The sequence below is a fragment of the Platalea leucorodia genome, assembly GCF_965183815.1.
Source record: "Platalea leucorodia genome assembly, chromosome: 5".
Taxonomy (NCBI): Eukaryota; Metazoa; Chordata; class Aves; order Pelecaniformes; family Threskiornithidae; genus Platalea; species Platalea leucorodia.
Window position 1 is genome coordinate 45,483,660 of NC_138827.1, and position 18,862 is coordinate 45,502,521.

Sequence of the window (18,862 nt, forward strand, 5' to 3'; positions counted from 1 at the left end):
AATACACAAAAAATCACAGAGGACATATCAGCTTTCCATATTTTACTAGTTTTCTGCCTTCTCAGTTGGTGTTCTTTTTAAGTGACCAGAGTACTCACCAGGACCCTTTCCCCCCTCCCAGCATCACCTCCAGTAAGGCCCCAACTCAGCTGTACATCTATGTGGTACTCTGCAATGAATAATCAATAATCATCTCTTCAGTTTGCCTTGTGCCCTATGCAAGTCTATTAACATTATTGTTGCAGAAGCACTTGAGAGAGATGGGTGTGGGGGGGAGGAAACCAGCCATTTAAAATATGCTCCCAGCCTTCCTGTCCTCCCTTGTAATGTGTACTACCATGCTGCCATAGACTCACTGTAGCTAGTAGGCCTGCAGAAAATAATACGAATCCTTTAGGCTTTCAATCAAACTAGGCTGTGTGGCCAACATGGTATATATAACTGTGGATTTTCATATATTTTGAGCAAAAATGCACTAACACCCCCATAGATTTAGATGTAGCAATATGTTTATGGTGACACTGCTATTGCACTACTAAATTACAATGTGCTGTCACATTGCTTTAAGTTTATTTAATTTAGAATAACAAAAGCCATCATAATATTACGATAATCAAAACGATATGAATATCTGAAGTTTTCTTTGTATAAATCAATCTATTTTTGACTAGACAAAGACTATAATACACTTTGCTGCAACCTAGGACAAAGTACTATGTGTTCTAAAGAGTTTCAGTAAATGTCCATGGACCCTCTCAGCTGTAAATGAATGTTTTTGAATAACACCAGTAATCTGAAGGTAATTAAAGTAGTTTATGCAAGGTGCAATAAACAGCCATTGTTGTGTCTACAGAACATTACTTTATGCTACTGTGAAGATGATGTCTTTTTAGCCTCCTAGCTGTTTTGAAAAAAAATTCAGAGGCCACTAGTCTGAAAGAAACAAGGACAAGATAATAACTAGAGCTGCAATTAATCCCTGTGCTTTGGAATAGTACAAATTGTTACAACAATCACAGTGAAAACTGTACAGAGGTTATAGGAAGGCAAGTTAATGCAAGGCTGAAAAAAAAAAAAAAAAAACCAACCAAAACAAAAGAGTGTTAGAAAGACCTAAATTACAAGAGCAAAGAAAGGAAAATACAACTTAATAAGAAACAAATGTTGCATGATGTGTATTAACAGTGGAATGCTTGCAGAAAATATGGAAAAGTCTTTGTTTACTCAACCCTGACTCATGGGCAAAGGTTTGCATAAACTGGGCTTCTTTCCTGATCACAAGTATGTGGGAAGTCCTATGGGGGTGGGTAGTCAATAGGGCTTCTCAGTCACTTGAAATCAGGCGTTCAGTCATTCAGGGTAAAAACTTGGTCCTGTAATTGTCAGCAAAAAGCTCCCAATTTATCACTGGGGCCAGAATCCCACTAATGCACCAGGCTCCAGCTCTGTTGCCAGCACTGCCTTCAACAGGAGGCACACAGAGTGCCGGCAGTCAGGATCTGTGGCTGGATCTCGGCCCTTGCTCCTCTCCGTCAGCACACGTTGCTGTGTGTCTTCCCAAACAGTTTCTGGTGCTCTGTTTTGCTTGCTGGCAGGAATGAGCTTTTGTCGTATGTGCAAAGGAGGAAGCAGTATCAATAAAAACCCTCATTAATGAACATACAGAGCAGATCCTGTTTTCTGAGGCCATTTTGCCTCTTTTACGAGGACTCTCACAAACCTGCATCACCTCCAGAAAGCCAGACAGCCTTTGGTAGGCTAAGTGCCAGGACCAAGAAAGTGGAGGTTTATATAGTAGGACATCAGACTGGGAAGGGAAAATGCACCTAGAAAGGACCACAGCAGGTGATGTAAACCCTTACTACAGTCTACGGTAATTTAATGAAAGTAAGTCAGAATAAATAAATATCTGACTCAGAACCAAGATGCAGCTGACCTAGTCTGAATGGGAACTAAATTGCAGTTGACCTATTGCATTGCTAAATTAACCTCCTCAAGGGGAAGGGATGAAAGTTACATACTTTTTTCTGCTTTAAAAAAAGTTTTAATAATTCAAAGAAACGTCTAACGTTGGTAAATGTGCATGGTAAGAATTTGATGGATTGAATTCATTCCTCTCGTTGTGTGCTGACATCCTACTGCCTGCATAGGGAGATTCTACAGATGTACAGAAATGCTGCACAGGATGGGATGTTTCTTTATGGCATTTCCGTGTGCTTTAAATCTCTGAAGAGTTTTCTGTGTGTGTGTTTTATATTGAGTCATTAAGTACAAAAACAAACTTATTCACAAACCAACTTTGATCTAGGTTTCCTGTGATTTATCTCTGCTGTCTATAGTATGCACTGAAATCCTACCTGATTGTTATTAGCTCCCCAAATATTTATATCACTCCAGATAATCAATGCTTATCACAGTCAATACAGACGTTACAAGTTCCTCAAAGAAAGGCACTGTCAGCATAACAGCGTTTTTAATTATGGCAGCATATGTTTTCAAATGAGTCTTTTGTTTACAGTATCAATTAAATAGAATAACTGTATAAATCTAATTAATAGATGAGGTTAAAAATATTGTACATGTGAATCGCAGCTTTTCCCACTAAATGTATGAAGCAATAATGCAATGTCTTGGAGGTATTAATGTTCACTTAATTAATTTAAATCATGTTGCTAGTGCTGTTTTCTGTTTTCGTTCCCTTGCGTTTGCACTCTCTACAGGATGTTTTTCATTCAACTGCTGTGTAAAACAAATTTGCTTGTGGGGGTTTGGTGATATAAAGTATCTGACTGGCACCAGTACATTAGTTATTCTATATATAACTGAAAACATAAATGCAGTATTTGGAGAAGAAGTAGAGATAGCAGCATCTACTGGTTAGAAAGATGCAGACGACATGTTTTTTGTTATGAAGTGTGCTGTAAGTTCATGGCGAAGTTCAGAGAACACACTGAGCCCTTCTGTCGCTCAGCTTCCCAGCTTTATGTAGCCTCTTATTCCCTGCACCATTTTGAAATTCTTTAAAAAAAAAAAAAAAAAAAAATTCAAAGAAAACTACTGTCTTATCTACTTTGTAAGGAAGACTTAACATTCATCTATCTCCTAACAGAATCTAGTCTAGGAACATCACAAGAATATTTCTATAGGCAGCAAAGTCATGCTTTGAAGAGGTGAATTACTCTTTGTCTCTTTTTAAATGTACTTGCTGCTCATGCAAGATACCAGGGAGACAGTTCTGAATCAGAATATTGCATCTATCTTCTGGATAGATATGAATCAAAAGATAGTTCTAACACAAATCATACAGGATTTCTCATTCTTTCACTACCTAAAATTTCAAATATTTCCTGTCTAAAGAAGTTGTTGCAGGCAAAAGGTACATTTTGTCAAGGAAAAATTTTTTTTTCTTCTCCTTCGGTGAACACCCAAGAGAAACTGTCTCTGAATCTAAGGTCTTTGGAAAAACCTAAAATATTTGCTAAGTAAGTAACAGGCACACCTTGCTTTTTCAGGGATGAATTTCTTCTGTAATTTTTTTTATATTCTCCTTATCAGGCATATGATAGCCTGGGGGTTTGAAACACAGAAGCACAGAGAAGACAAGTGTTAGTAGATAGTAAGTATTTACCAGGTACAAAAACTATTGACCATAAAAATGGTTTAAAATCATCAGAAAGACAAGCCAGTGAAAAGGCTCTTGCTATAAGATTTCAGAGGGCTCTGGATATTGGCCCCTTTATACATTTTTGTATCCTTATATTGACAGGAATACAAGAATTGACATATTTGCCTATTTCAGTAAGCTGACCTTCAATAGTGACCTCATCTTGAGCTGTAATACAAGTCTTATGCACCGTACATGTCTTATTTACTCACTATAGGTAATGTCCTGGAGCACTGGCTTGTAATGCCAGACATTTTTAGTTTAACCTACTAAATCTATCAGTAAAAAATTTAAAATAATGCTTAAAGCATATGCATATTTATGTTCAATATTTATTTCTTCATCTTTGGATTCACTTCTCACTAAATTAAAATTAAAAATATTTTTGAAATGGTTGAACACATTGCTTTTATTACTGTTCTAATGTCATCTACATTTTTTGGCTCTGATGTATACAGATATATATACACGCATATACACATATGTACACCCAAGCAGATATATATATATATGTCTGCTGATAGTCTTGATACTTCCAACTCACAATGATTTACAGTAATCAAAGTTTTTTGTGAAAATCCCTGCTTTTGGGGTCACTGGACTAGTTCAAAATTTCAGCTTCTGTTCAAAACGCAGGCTTCGCGGAACCTCAAAAACACCTGGTAAATCTGAATCTTCCAGTCCAGATTCAAAAAGCATATAACATTAGTAAATTATCTGTGTATCTAGAAGGAGAGAATAAGTTGGATAAACACTTATTTGAAAGCTTACAATCTGGCTGAATGAGTCTCTCACTGCTATTTTTTTGCAGGCATACAGATGGGCCATTTTACAAGTAGCGTTGTGTAATCATTGTAGGTCTCCAAAGACTGTATTTCTAGTTATGTTATCTATCAAAGGCATGTCTCTTCTGCTAGAAAATGGTGTCTTATATGCCATCTTTATTGTTGCTTACTAGAATCACAAAATCATCTAGGTTGGAAAAGCCCTTTAAGATCATAGAGTCCAACCGTAAATGAAGAATTTGGATGGGTTTGTTTTTTTGAATGAGACCTTTTTTCCTAACAGGTTTGTTTTGTCCAGGATCTGGTTAGAAACACTTTCCTGATTTTATATACTTTCACTTTCTAAATTCAAAGTGATAGCTCGAGCTCACTTAAATGGTGTCATAAGACCATTGATGACAATCACAGGACTATTTAAAAATGCAAACTAAAAAGTAGGCTAAGGTTAAGCTGACTTAATTCAGGATTGAATGTCAACTCTTGTTCCTAGAAAACAATTACACATATGTAGATAATTTTCAATGCAGTGGATAAAATCTATATCCTTTTGTCATTCATTTGATTGCTTTTGTAGAACTCTGCTGAAGGATTCTGGCAAGTGTGATGTTCATGCTATGCGAATGACTGTCCCATCCATGGTACAAATTGTACCAATTCAGGGTAACATCCAGTGCAATGGTTTCATATTTACTTTCCAGAGGCATGAGTGGAAATAAAGCACTAGCTGTTGACCTGGAAATGTAAACACAAGAGAAAATTGGGAAAAAAAGAGCCATGTTGGTAATGCAAATTCCATTTTAAGATTAAGGAAATAGCCACAGGGAATAGTTGTGGTTGAGCATACTCTTCCTCTGTTGATTTTTACTTGATACATACCTTAATTGTCTCTTTTACACCATTAAAATATAGAGAAAGGGTTTTAATGCAGATAGTTAAATTCATGGTAACAACCCTTATTCTAATGTGCAGAGGTGTACTTGTGAGCTGTATTCTCAGCGAGCTGGTCTGTTGCATTGATCTCCGAGGACAATAATGTTAGATTCAGTGCCACTGAACTTGCATGCACTAGAAGGGCAGTAGATTAAAGTTGATCCACTGTTTTCCTTCAGCATAGATTGGTTCTCTTCAAGTAAAGTTTCAGGTCACTTCTGGGGCATCGTTGCAGGTAAATGAGCGCTGATTTTATTAGCCTCTCTGGTAGATAAGGCGGTTTCAGTTTTAATGAATGCAAGATCAAATATTTGACGAAAAGTGAAAAGCAAAGACCGGAGGTATATATCCTAAAGTGAAAGAGGGAGGAGAATAATGAGTTTGAAAAGAATAAAACACAGATTGTTTAGTGGAAAAGAATGCTACAAAGGTCTCTACGTGAATCTTCGGTTTCAGGAGTTTCTGCCAATTCCTTTTATTACTTTTTCAAGTAACCAGGTACATATGGCATGTTTGTAAGTAAAGCAGTCAATGAAGTTAGTTACACCTCTGCATTTATTACCTTACCCCTGAGTATTATTAACTTTTACATTCCCCATAAAATATAATTTATCACTTAAATAATTTGCTTTGTGTCAGGGTTCAGTGTGCTCCAGTGCTTTCCTGCTCATTAAATGAGATATTTTTACTTAATGAGCCCAGAATGTCCTTTGCATTTAACATTAGAATTGATTTCAAACACTCCATTTTTCTAACATATTTGTGTGTAATTTCAGAATGTGGACTTCATCCCACAATCTTACACTGAAGAAAAAAGAGCTACAAAGAATAATGATCCATGAATTCTAGAGAGGGACACAGTAAGTATGGGTGAATAATTTAAAAAAAACCCTATTATCTACCTGCACTTTGCATTCTTTCATCTAGTTTGAAAGTTTGACTTACTATTTGAGCCTGATGCTGCAGTTATTACATACATAATACTCCATTAAGAAAGTTTTTTGAAGGGACACCAAGATATTGGTTTCCATGAAATTAACAGGATATAAAAATAATCCTGCCCTTATATGTATGCATGTGACATCCTGATTCATGTAACAGACAAATAGTCTTTCAAAGGTACGCAGTTCACATATAAAATATATATCCACAGGATAAATGAATGTCGTAGAATTCTAGCAATGTACATCTAATGGGGATCTGTTTCGTCTCTTTGCAATTGCAAATAATCACTTTGCAATTAATTAATAAAATCTGAGTAGAGCAACCCTCTGTTGTGCAGTAAATCATTTGGTCGTAATGGTCACTGGAACAAGCAGCCCAAACCTCTGAGCTACCTCAGCTATTCTGGGATAAACACTGTACCACTACACTTCAAATGGAATTTTGCCACCAGCTAGATCTCAAGGAGTCAGTGAGTAGTATATTATAGATTCATGACCGGGTGTTCATTTGAGTCCGTTACAACAAATGTGACCATCTGTGCATCAGCTGTACACCACTAACGTGCAGGGTGCTAGTCTGATCAGTCAGGTGCTCATGATCCATGGCAATGCATGTAGCATGAAACACTCAATAATAAAGGATAGTTAAGCTGAAATTTAATCCCATAAGAAATGCTAATATTGTAAAATAGATATTTTTTTATTCTGAGTGAAAAGTGAAAAAATACTAACTTAGGAAATAACCAAAAATAAAACATTGGTATATTTAACTGAACTTAAAAGTTTCATTTTTAGACTGTTTTCAGCCATTATTAAACCTCATATGCATATTTTTCCATGGCTGCACTGTCTCACCTGATTAACAGCTTGGGCTTCTCTTTCCATTTGTCCCTCTGGACCAGGTTCCTTGGCTGGACTCCTTTTCCTATGAGACACGTGCAGTCATCTAACTGCTATGAGTCAGCTGAATGTAGTGGAAGTGTATATTGTAGAATGGGCCATGGAGTGCAAGCATGAGGGAGCACAGGTCCCCTAACTCTGCAGGTAGGCAATCTGTGGCCCGGTGTAGCAGTTCGGTAGCCTTCCTTAACACATTGTCGTGTTTATCAAGGGAAATCTTAAAAATCTTATTAAACTGGCAGCACTACGTTATATGAAAAAGGTTTTTGAAATAACAAAATAATACTGCATGAGACCATTTCACACCTTACAGGTCAAGGAGAGAAAGAACAGTTTCCTAGTTGTGGTAGTATAAGAGCACATAGTAGTGTGATTATCCATACCAGTATACCAAATGTGAAATCTTTATCTTTGTCAAGTAGGGAGAGAAGAACAAATGTAAAATGTAGAATCAACTGATTACAATTTAGTGAAGGGTGAACACACCCAGGTTACTTATTAACACTATCTCATAATTGAACAGGCTATTAAGTAACATATAGCTCTGATATGGATTGGGGAAACAATGTTGTCAAATGCGTAAAGTATAAGGGAATCTGCATTCTTCTCTTGGTGCTACCACCAGGGAGTGCATCATGTACCCCCAGGAAATCAATTTACTTTGCTTTCTCTTACTGTCCTTCATCTGTTTTGTCCATTTAAGCTGCAGATAGTTAAGGTTGGTACATTCAACCAACCTGAATTAAGAATGCACATTTTTTTTTTTTCCCCCATATTTTTCACTGTAAAATGAAAAGGAAGAGCTTTTTTTTTTTTTCTTTTTTTTTTTTTTTTTTTTTTTCTTTTAAGCAAAAACTAATACTACAGTTTGCTTTACGGAAATACTGAAATATCACTTACTGAAGTCCATAATATTGTAACGTATTTATATGGACTGATGAAACCTCAAAAGATAAGACTTTTTTTTCCTTCTGGTTCTGTACTAAAAATAGATGTGCCCTTCATTTCATTACAATTTTAAGGAGGGATGTAGGATATTTTAAAATTTGTTTGAATTACTTTACTAGATGATAATTATCGTTGACTGTTACGTTTCAAACTCTAATGCCAAAGAATTTATTTTTTAAATGAAAAATAAGTGATTTCAGTAAAATATCTAACTGAAATAAAAATCCATTAAAAATGAACTATCTCCTGCACTCTGGGTGGATAGTAATTTGATTGCTCTCGGTGGATAATAATTTGGTTGCTAAAGAATAAAGATGCTGGGGATGTCTCAGTGCATGCAGAAGGGAAAATGTGATGACTGCACCTACTTGAGAAATTACTATGATGTGTCAGCAAGACTTTTGGGAGAGGCTCTTCCTCCAGTCAAGATTGGACCTGTGGTGGTTGTAAAACAGGAGCTTTTCTCCACTTTAGCCTGTACCAGTTTTACAGACATATACAAGTTCCAAGAAAATGCAGGGATATTATGGAGGGGTGACCCCATCTATTCCTATGACTGACAGTTTCTATTTTATTACTATATGTACAGCTGATCATGGTACAGGTGTTAGCATATAATTTTCCCCCTCAGGAACTGCCAAGGCTGGTTTTTGATTGCTGTTGTTGTTTTAGTCGATGGTGTGCGCCTAAGACTGGGGAAAAGTACAGTTTGCTGTGGAAAGTCTCTGGCAGACTAGGCAAAACGTGCTGCAAACCACTCACGCATGAGGTATTGCAGAGCTGTGGTCGTTGTCACTAGTGAAAAGGGACTAAGTGCCCTGCAGCCTTACTGGAGGATCTTCATATGAGGCATGTCAGAAAGTGAGGAGCACAGCAACCCAAGCCAATACCCTGATTTTTTTCTGCTGTTCGAGGTCCCTTGTCTGAGACCAGAAATGGTTAAAGAGGGGATAAATGTCAGATGGATATGTGTGTCGTTTAAGGGGCAGTACATTGCTCCACTGTGCTTGTATCAAAGGCTCCGGTATATGCATCTGTAGGCAAGAAATTTCACTTAGATTTATATTTGGTTTGTAAATCAACCATTTGTACTTGAGAAATAATCTATGCGATTTCAGGAGAGGGTGAGATAAAGGTGCTTATCAGATTCCTTTTGGGGATGGCAGTAAGAAGTTTATAGCCAGTTTCAGTTAACATAAGCTTTCCATAAATAAGATACATGACTTTTTACACATGTAGACTAAGGCCAAAGGCTCCCTTCACTCTTTGAGAGCACTGACATTAAATTTTTTATTAGTACCCATGATGAATAATGCACTTGACTTCAGTTTTGACTGTACTGTTGAGAGAAACTACCACATATTTCTTGGAGATGTCCATAAATAGCCAACTTTAATGCTGAAGAGAAGTTTGTGTTTCTTTTAAATTAATTACTACTTTGAGTTTAAGTTGTTTACCTCCTTTCAAGCTATCATTTCTTTATGTCCCAGGGCTATGTGGTATACTTTCACAAAGAGGTCCTGGATCTAATATTGTCGCTGTCATCCACTTTGCCCATACTGTGTATACTTGCAGGTGCTCACAAACTCTTGCAGAGAAATGTGAATTGCTATTCTTAAATCTTCTAAACACTAGGAATTGTCCTCATTCACACTATCTGCTGATGTGTGTGAGTTCATCTGGAGGTATTTGTGCACTGTCCTGCTTTTATAGCTCAGATTCTTCATGCTTTTCTATTTGAGTCTTGTAGTGCTTTGACTTCTCTGTTATGTTCAGGATGCTTCCATATTGGTTTGAATTTGACTGGAGTAGTTGCCCTTGCTTGCAAAACTCCAGTTTTCATTTTAGACCTTCCATACACTCTGAAAGAGTGTTTTATACCAAATCCCAAACACCATCTGGCTTTCTAACAGGAAGATAATCCTTCCCTCCATATTGTGAGATCAGTTGTAGTTCAGCCTGAGATCAATTAGAGACACCTCTGTGTTTTCTTTCTTTTTTTGTACTGCTTGCTTGAAACTGAATTTCTTTGATCTTTTTGCATTGGGAGCATATTGCATGTAGGCTGATTCAAATATCTTTCTAACCACTGCAAGTCTTAAATGAACTTTAAAGTAGATATTTGCTGTACGTTCTGAGTGATACAGGGCAGAACTTTTTAGCATCCTGTGTTCTTGGGAAGTTGTACTCCAGTAAGAAATGCTAAGCAGCCTAGAACTTTGATCTGAATTTCTGAATTTTCTGAACTGTGATCTGAAAATTGTAATTTAAAGAAAAAAAGACTCTGTAAATGAAGCTTGTTCTGATGTTCATGAATCTTAAAACTTTGCCAGTCTGCAACAATTTCCTTCTTTTACATGTTAAGTGCACAATGCCTCCATGAGGAAAATGGGCTTGACTCTCATTAGACATTGTACTGTATAAATGGCACTGGTTCATTCATATTTTATTCGTTAAATAATATTTGTCAATGTGTTTTTCTATTTTAAACTTTTACTGTAAAAGAAAGCATTATCACCTCAAAGCATTTGGTTTCTAGAGCAAATGCCAATACTATCCAGTCATGCCATATTCTCCTAATTATGCTGAGGGTTTCTTTCCTAACAGCATTTATTTTAGGGTGTCAACAATACTTCAGTTAAATGTAGTGTAAAGTGCACTTATTTAGCAAACTTGTCCTTCAGGAAAGGGGTTTTTTGTCTTTAAAACACTGCTAGATTGTTTCTTTCTGTCAGTGCATGATACAGTAGAAATCTTAAATCAATAACACTTTTTATTCCTATGCAATTGATGCATAACATCCTTCTTCACACAGAGGTTTAATGTGTTGTAAATTAATTATCTGGAATGAGTACAGGGTCAATGGACCTTGCTATGACCGGGATGTAATGTTAAAGTGTTCCATTTCCTTCCAGCCCTGCTCAGCTCTCTTGCCGACTCTTTTATATGTGTCAGTTATGCCATCTTCTGCAGTTTGTTCCCTTAAGTGTTGTTAATGCCCCTCTAGGGCTTGATCGATAGGAAAAATTTGCTTTACCATAAATTTGTCCTACAATTTTCTTTCTTCTGAAGATGGAGTATCTTTATGAACTGTACTTGTATAATGCTTCTGAGTAAACTTCTTACTCTTACAGAAGCTTAAAATAATAGCCTTACTTTAAATCATAATGAAATTGCAAAGATTCTGCATAAGCAGATGCAGACCTAATATTTGGCTTTTAGGTGCCTAAAAATTAATCAACTATGCTTGAAGTTTCTGGCAGGAGAAGTTTTGCTTTACTGCTTCTAGACAGCAAACCACACAGATGAATAAAACTGTTATTAGCTGTAAAAAAAAATGCCGAGGGAGAGATTCTCAACCATGAACAGTGCAATTAAAATAGGCATTCATTGCGTTTAAAGTGGTCAATTTCCTTTAAAAATCAGAGAGGCCACGTCTATTATTTTTTTTGAAGCCAGCTTGGCTATTAGTTGCTAGGGTAACAAGATCCAAGATAGTGAATAAGGCCTGTCTAGGCAGCAAGGCGTTATGGGGGTCTAAGATAAGAAAGAAATGCTGGCAGGAACATTCAATTATAGATTGTTTTTATTTTTATTTATTTATTTTTTTACTGCAAGAAGGATGGTCAAAACATATATATGTTCATAATTAGAAAGGTGCTGATACTGCAGCATTTTAATTGTCTTCTCTGAGTAACAGATGACACTAAACTATTTAAGCAGCAAATGCTTCAAATCTGACTGAAAAAGAAGAGATGCTACTTAAAACTCATGGCGTGTTGGTGGGATCAATTTAATGTACTGTGCTGTGTCAATGTCACTTTCATAAACTTTTGCTGAAGTGCTTTTCCTACTGTATGTTGAATGATGTTGTCAGGACTGTGAGTCGGGGGTACGATGGATTCGAGTCTACTTTACTTCCCTTGATGAAAAGGTCACTGCCACTTGTAAATCTGTTTTACTCCCTGCACAGTTGTTAGTGTCAAAGTCTGTCAGCTCTGTGGGATGTTAAAATTATACAACTGTGGTAGGAACAAGGATCACAAATTCCCAAGTGGTACGTCCCAAGAAAAAGTCTCTGATCTTTGTGTAAAAGTTCTGTAGAAAGTTTTTCATTCAGGATTTTCAACTCACTTTGGCTTGATTGCAGAAATAAACAACATTTCTGTTTCATGCCTCCCATCTGGTGGGCCTTCCCCGATGATAGCTCATCACAGGGCCACTTATTATGTCTGTAGCCCATGGTTGCAAGTGAAACAATCCCCTCTGCTTTATTTTTTTTTAAGGCTGTAAGGGCTCCAATTAGAGCATAATTAAAACTTGGCCTGTGTTGTGTTATGTGATTATGTTTTGACAAATCATTGCAATAGATCAGCTTAACAAGGCCTCACAATTATTCATAAATTATTTGGAAAATACAAGTAATAAACAAGAAATAAAACAACTGACCAATTGCGGGAGTGAACAAACCCCCAAATCAGCCTTCCAACCAATGCAAGTAATGCAAATGATAAAAATCTCAAAAACTAAGCTCTCTTTTCCCTTAGTCATGCAATCATCTGAACTGTTTCATGCATATGCAAAGACAGTTTTTTATTCAGCAGTTTTCCCATATAAGTTGTCATACTTTACTAGTGAACTGCAGCAAATGCAACGAGAGCGAAACCAGCTGGAGTGCCAACAGCAGATGTGTCCTGCTGAGTTTGATTGATTACGACATAAAGAGTTTTTGAAGTTTTATGCTCTTTTTATCTCTGTACAGGTGATGGACACAAAGTTCTTTGCATGTGAAGTATGGCCAAAGCTTTTAGGTGGTCAATTGCCTGCTTAATCCAAAGGCCTCCGCTAAGACAGAGTCAAGTTTTTCATGCTGTGAGGTATTTCCATATGACCTTGCAACTAAATTGATTTTTGATCTGAGTGGAGTAGTTTGCTGCTGAGGAGACAGAACGGGACCCGAAGGGGGCAAACACTGAATCTTTTTGGCTTGACTTTCAGTCAAGGTAACTCACTGGGGTCCTGAAGGTGATGCAAGTAAACATCTGCCAAGTGAATCTTCATGTCAAGGCAGCCATTGTGGGCAAACTGGGGTAGGCGGCCGTGGGTGCACGTATATCAGCGTGCCAAGTAACCATCAGCGTGAGAGGGAAGAGGACACACCAAGATCCTGGTTTCATTTTGCCTTATTTGTGACTGGAAAATGCTCTTCCTGTGCCTCTGGATCTGACCTAGAAGCTGTCTCAGCATTCATTTTAATGATATGAAAGCAGAATCTTTAATATGAAGTTTTTCTTACTGTCTGTGAATGATTTGAATGACAGATGAGCAAACAAAAAAAAGGAAAAACTGAAGTTTTAATTACTCTGAGGAAAAATTCACTGCCATCTCTATTAATCACTACTTTGCTTTTATAGATATCTTTCAAAATGTCATCCAATTTGCCTTTAAGATCACAAACACTTCTCCTTAATTTTCCTTCCCTGTCTCCTGAGAGAATTACAATATAAAAATTCACCTTTTCGCTTTCTTATCAGATTCGTTTCTACTGTTTGAAATTGCTAAAATCCAAATTGTAGATATTTGTACTTACATAATTAGAAAGCTGAATAGATGCCTGTCATATCAGTGTTCGTGTTTGCTGAAGACTCGCAGACAGAGGGCATGTCTGAGGAATGTAAACAAACATACACCTTATCAGGACTTTTACCACTAAGAAATAGAAAATAACATTTTTTGTCTACCCTCTGCCCTCCATTACCCCTCCAAGTCTCTAGGCTTTGCTCAATCTTTGTGTTTTCTAATTTTTAACTTTTCTAGGCACAGGTGGATGAAGAACAATTAGGAACTGTTGGAATGATCCACCTAAGCAGGAATAGCAGTTCCACACTCTCAGGTCTGTATATGTCCATATGATGGGTATCTCGTATATAGCTATTTTTTCACTCTGAAATAAAATTAAGGAATGTGTATATGCTAATGTGTCTGTATACATATTGGGGACATTTTAAGACTTCATAAAATCAGATTTTCATAAAACAAATGTTATGTGTGTTTCAACACAAAATTAGATATCTATTTTTGATAATAGATAAATCCCGAATAATCAGATTTAATTTGGACCAATCATCTACATATATTTCCAGGCAAAAAGGAAATAGAGCCTAGGGCAAAGACTCTGCCAGTATTTAGAGAGCTTTGGAAAAGTTACTTATTGATCAAGCCTACCGACTTAATATTTGAGACGATTTACAGACAACAAAATGTTTAGGGCATTTTGTGGGACTTCCAGCCTTCGCAGAGAAAAGGGTTGCGTAGGTATACAACTATTCGATAAACATGACTTTGTCTTTCGCTTGATAAATTAATTCAAAATACTGAATTTTAGTATTATTATCAAGCAGCGTGGTCCTTGTGATAAATGAGAGAATACTTAAGTACTCCTTGTTCTTTGAGTCTTATTTAGCCATTACGATCTTCATAAAGACAATCTGAAATTGCTTTGTCAGACTAGCCACCTTGCAGTAGTCTTCATGTTTGCTTTTGCTCTTTTCTTGCCTGAACACCTGCACAGCTGTATCTCCCAGGTATTGCTGATGCATGTTGCTTACACTTAGCCCTTGCCTGCCTTAAAATTTTCAGTCATATCCTTACTGCTTCCTTTCATAACAGACATAATTACACCCCTTTGGACTTCCTAAATGTCTGTCTTCTAAACGACAGCCTACAGAGCTCTGGCTATTTTCTCAGAGTCTGAGATTATTATTATGCATCCCCTCTCTTTTGTTGTACTGTTAATAAAGCTTTCAGCTTTTTTTTTAAATGTGCCATAACACCTTTTCACGTTCATCACAGTTTTCCAGCTCTCCCGTCTGCCTGCACAGTCTGTGCCATCCAAGTCACAGCTCTTCTCTTTTCTTGTTATTCCAAGAAGGCACTGGTTCTTTTTAATTTCTGTCCTTAAATCTTGTCTAGAAACTTTCCTTTCCCTCTTGGCTTACAAGGTCAGTATTTTTGAATACTCTGTCAGATGGAGTACCAAATGCCAGCGCTTTATTTTGTAGAGGCAGTGACATGCTGGCAGGCCCCAGACCAGTGCTACTCAGTGGTGCTGTGTGTGCAGATGAAGGATGTCTCTTGTTTTGGACTTTAAGTGACTCCCCTGTTATCCTGGGGAAAGACTTACCTTTTTCCTTGCTTACCATCTAGTCTCCAGAATGAATGTTGTCTTTGCAGAGTTAAACCATTCCTAATTTCTCATCAGCTAATATTTACTTTTGTTTTAAGAATAAAGCCATTTGATATACATGTGGCGAACCAGACCAGGTATGTCCAACCTTACCATGTCAATCTACTTACCAGGCCAAGCACATGAGTTCATGTAAAGATTCCCTGTGTGAATTCTTAGTGCAGCAGCCCAAAAAAACCCTTATTTGTGTGTCCAAGACTAAAAGACTTGATGGAGACATGAAAATTGGTAATAAAGGTTTGAAATGCATGATATGAAGCATCAATATATCGATGTTAGGCTAGATGGCTGCATTTTTTTTTTTTTTTTTTTTTTTTGAGAGAGAGAGAAACAGAGGTCTGCATCATGTTACCAGTGGTTATGGAGAGCTAAATGGAATGGAGAATGTTTTTTGAAAAAACTTCCGTTCAAAAATGTGGCTCAAGCAGAGGCTGAAACTGAAGCCCCTGCTCAGCTGAGAAGGGAAGTTGGATTTGGGTAAGGAGCGAATAAATACCCATGCCAAATCCTCAGCTGCTCTAATTCATAATGGAAGATCCTTCTTCATAAATGACCATGCCCAAACAGAAACTCTCAGTGGCAATACTAATTCAGGCTGGGGGTGAGAAGAGTGATGCTGATCAAACTGTACTAAAAAGGAGAAAGTATATAAATGTTCTCAATTTGGTACAAACTTGCTGCTCTGAAAAATGAAGTTTATACTGATACTTAAATTTGTAGAAGCATAAAGTCTTTAAAAAAAAAAAAAGTCACAAACCCCTGTAACACCGTAATCAGACTCATTGAATGGCTTTTCTGCAGACATTTTGAAGGAAAAACAATTAAGAAGAGCTAGTCTATGCGTAAGTGCTAACTATTTGAAATATTCACAGCCAGCACCACATGACAGTGATCCTGTCCCTGGGGTCAAGCTGTTCACTGGTAATTTCGGTGTGAGGAATCTCTGGGCTAGTGAACCTGCTGGGGAAAAACTGGTGTCCCTTCATTCCTAAACCAGGGTATACTGTGCTAGTATACATGCTCATTCAAAAAAATCTGTGCAACCAACCCAGCTAAACTGTCTTTACTACTAAGACACAGAGCAGAATACTCTTCTAATCTGCTTCTTTTGGAATTGTATTTCCAATCACTTCAACCAATCTTTTTATTGTTTCAACTGCAAGCTTTGTGTACAGCCCCACATGAGCAGTGGCATTCTGCATTATTTATATCTAACATTTTGATGTATCATTTTTAATGCAAAAAATCAGTGACACACGTGAGTTCCTTTATATAGTTGAACCAAAAAAGAAGAAAACAAAACCCTACATCATTTCCACTTACAGTTATGATCTAGGTTGCCCCTATTGTTGGTTAGTGTATGAATAACAGCATGCATTTGCAACCTGTGATCAAATTTTACTGCAGGAATAAAGCAAGGTCAAAATAATATCTAATGTTTAGACAGCATGCTGGTAGTCTCCCCATCAGCAGACTATTCTTAAATAATAGTAACAAATTAGCATTAAAAGCTCTCCACAACAAGATGTGCTAAAATCATACTGGATGCTCAGTGACCTGTGGAAAGAAAAGAAAATGTAATACGCTGCTTTCTAGTGCTCCCAGCCCCAGCTGCTGTAGTGTCAATTATGTCACTACAGCTTTTCAGAGGAGGAACCAGCATGACTCAAGAAAATAACAAAACAAGAAAAAGAAGAAAAAATTAAAAAATAAACTCTAGATGCAAGAAGAGAGAGTGTTGCAAGAGAAGAATGTTTTGCTCCAGCCCTGAGTTTGGAGGGGCTGCCCTCTTTAGCACAATGGGAGCCGGCTTCCCTGCTGTGTTCTCTGAAGTGGCTCATTGCTGAGCAGTAATATTATCTCTTAATAAGCATAACACTGTGAACTGAGGCATATTTTTAAGTCAGACACGTGGGAGGGAAACATATCAGAGCAGAGCTGTGTTATTTTTAATGGAGCATGTGTTTGTCTTGTAAGTGTGTCAGAAGAAAAGGAACAGGTCTCTGGTTTCTTCTCACCATGTCTAATGTAGGATAGGCACTCCAACTGCCTCTCTGAGTGACATTAGTGGTCTTTGATATTACAAATGACACAGGATGGTCTGGACTTCACTTGCACCTCACATTCTTTTCTACTATTTGTGTATATCACTGTTCATTTGAAGCTATCCTTCACATGAAGCTCTTTAAAAACCACAAAGACTAAGATAGTTTTCATTAGATAAACAAGATTGTAATGAGAGTCTCTGTCCTCTTCCCAGATTTACATAAGTATATGGTACAGATGATGGGGGATGTGCTCTGCAGGAAAACATATTTCCTTTTACATTCAACTGGAAAATAGACCTTGCAGTGTGGAATTGATAGCTGTCGTGTGTACCATACTGCAGCCCGTGCCACTCACTTCTCATTCATAACATCCAAACCAATATTAGAGTAAAAATGTTTGCAGTGAAATTCCAAAGGGCATTTTAAATTTCAATTAATATCAATAATGGGCTTTTTAATAAGTCTTGGGTCAAGATGTATCATAAAACTATTTGCCGCAGTGCACAGAAAATAAATTCTTGTTCTGTCTTTGTGATACAACTGGATCTAGTCTTACATCCAGCAGCCAGCTGAGGCTGCTTGTCTATTATAGTCTCTTCCACCATTCCTGACAAATGAACAAATAACTAGATGCCCTGTGAAACATTTTAAATAGAACTGTCTCCTGGAAAAGCTGTTACTGACAGAGACAGGTTCGATCCAGATCAAGGGAACCTGCTTTGGGATAGAGAAGATCAATACTGGTCACTGGCCTTTTTTTTTATTTCTGGGGTTTTTTTGTGTGTGTGGTTTTTTTTTTTTTTTTTTTTTTTTTTTTTAACTAAGAAGAGGTAAGGATTATGATGAATAAAGTAAAGCAGAAAACAAGCAATCTATGAACTGAAGTGCATCCTTCTTAATAAACCTTATTGTGCTCTTAAAGCAGTGGCAGAAGCTGTTGCTATGAACTCTATCATGCAAGAGGCTTTCAAAAAAGCATTTAAAACTATATATTAGCTAGAAACCACTTTGTCCACAAATTCTGAAAGAGCTGAAAGTAGCTTTTGAAAAGGAACCAATGTATTTGAAAAGGAACCAATATATTTCATGGCAGAGTAAATTAGTTGCTATTTTTACTTTTGAAGTGTTTGATCAAAATCCAGTGCTGAGCACGACTGTCTTAAATTAATTCTATTTAGAGTGCTTCTCTGTCGGTTACAACCCGGATCCTCTGACCTGGATCCTATAGTACTAACTGCCCCCCTTTCCTCTTGTGTTCTTTGGCATATGGATGAGAACGACGCGTTTCCAATACCAGCTGGAGGCGCTAAGGTCACGTTCTTATGTTTGGAAATTATGCACAGTCTTGTGTGAGCTAGACAGATCAAAGCTATTATTGTTTTTATTTATTCTATTTA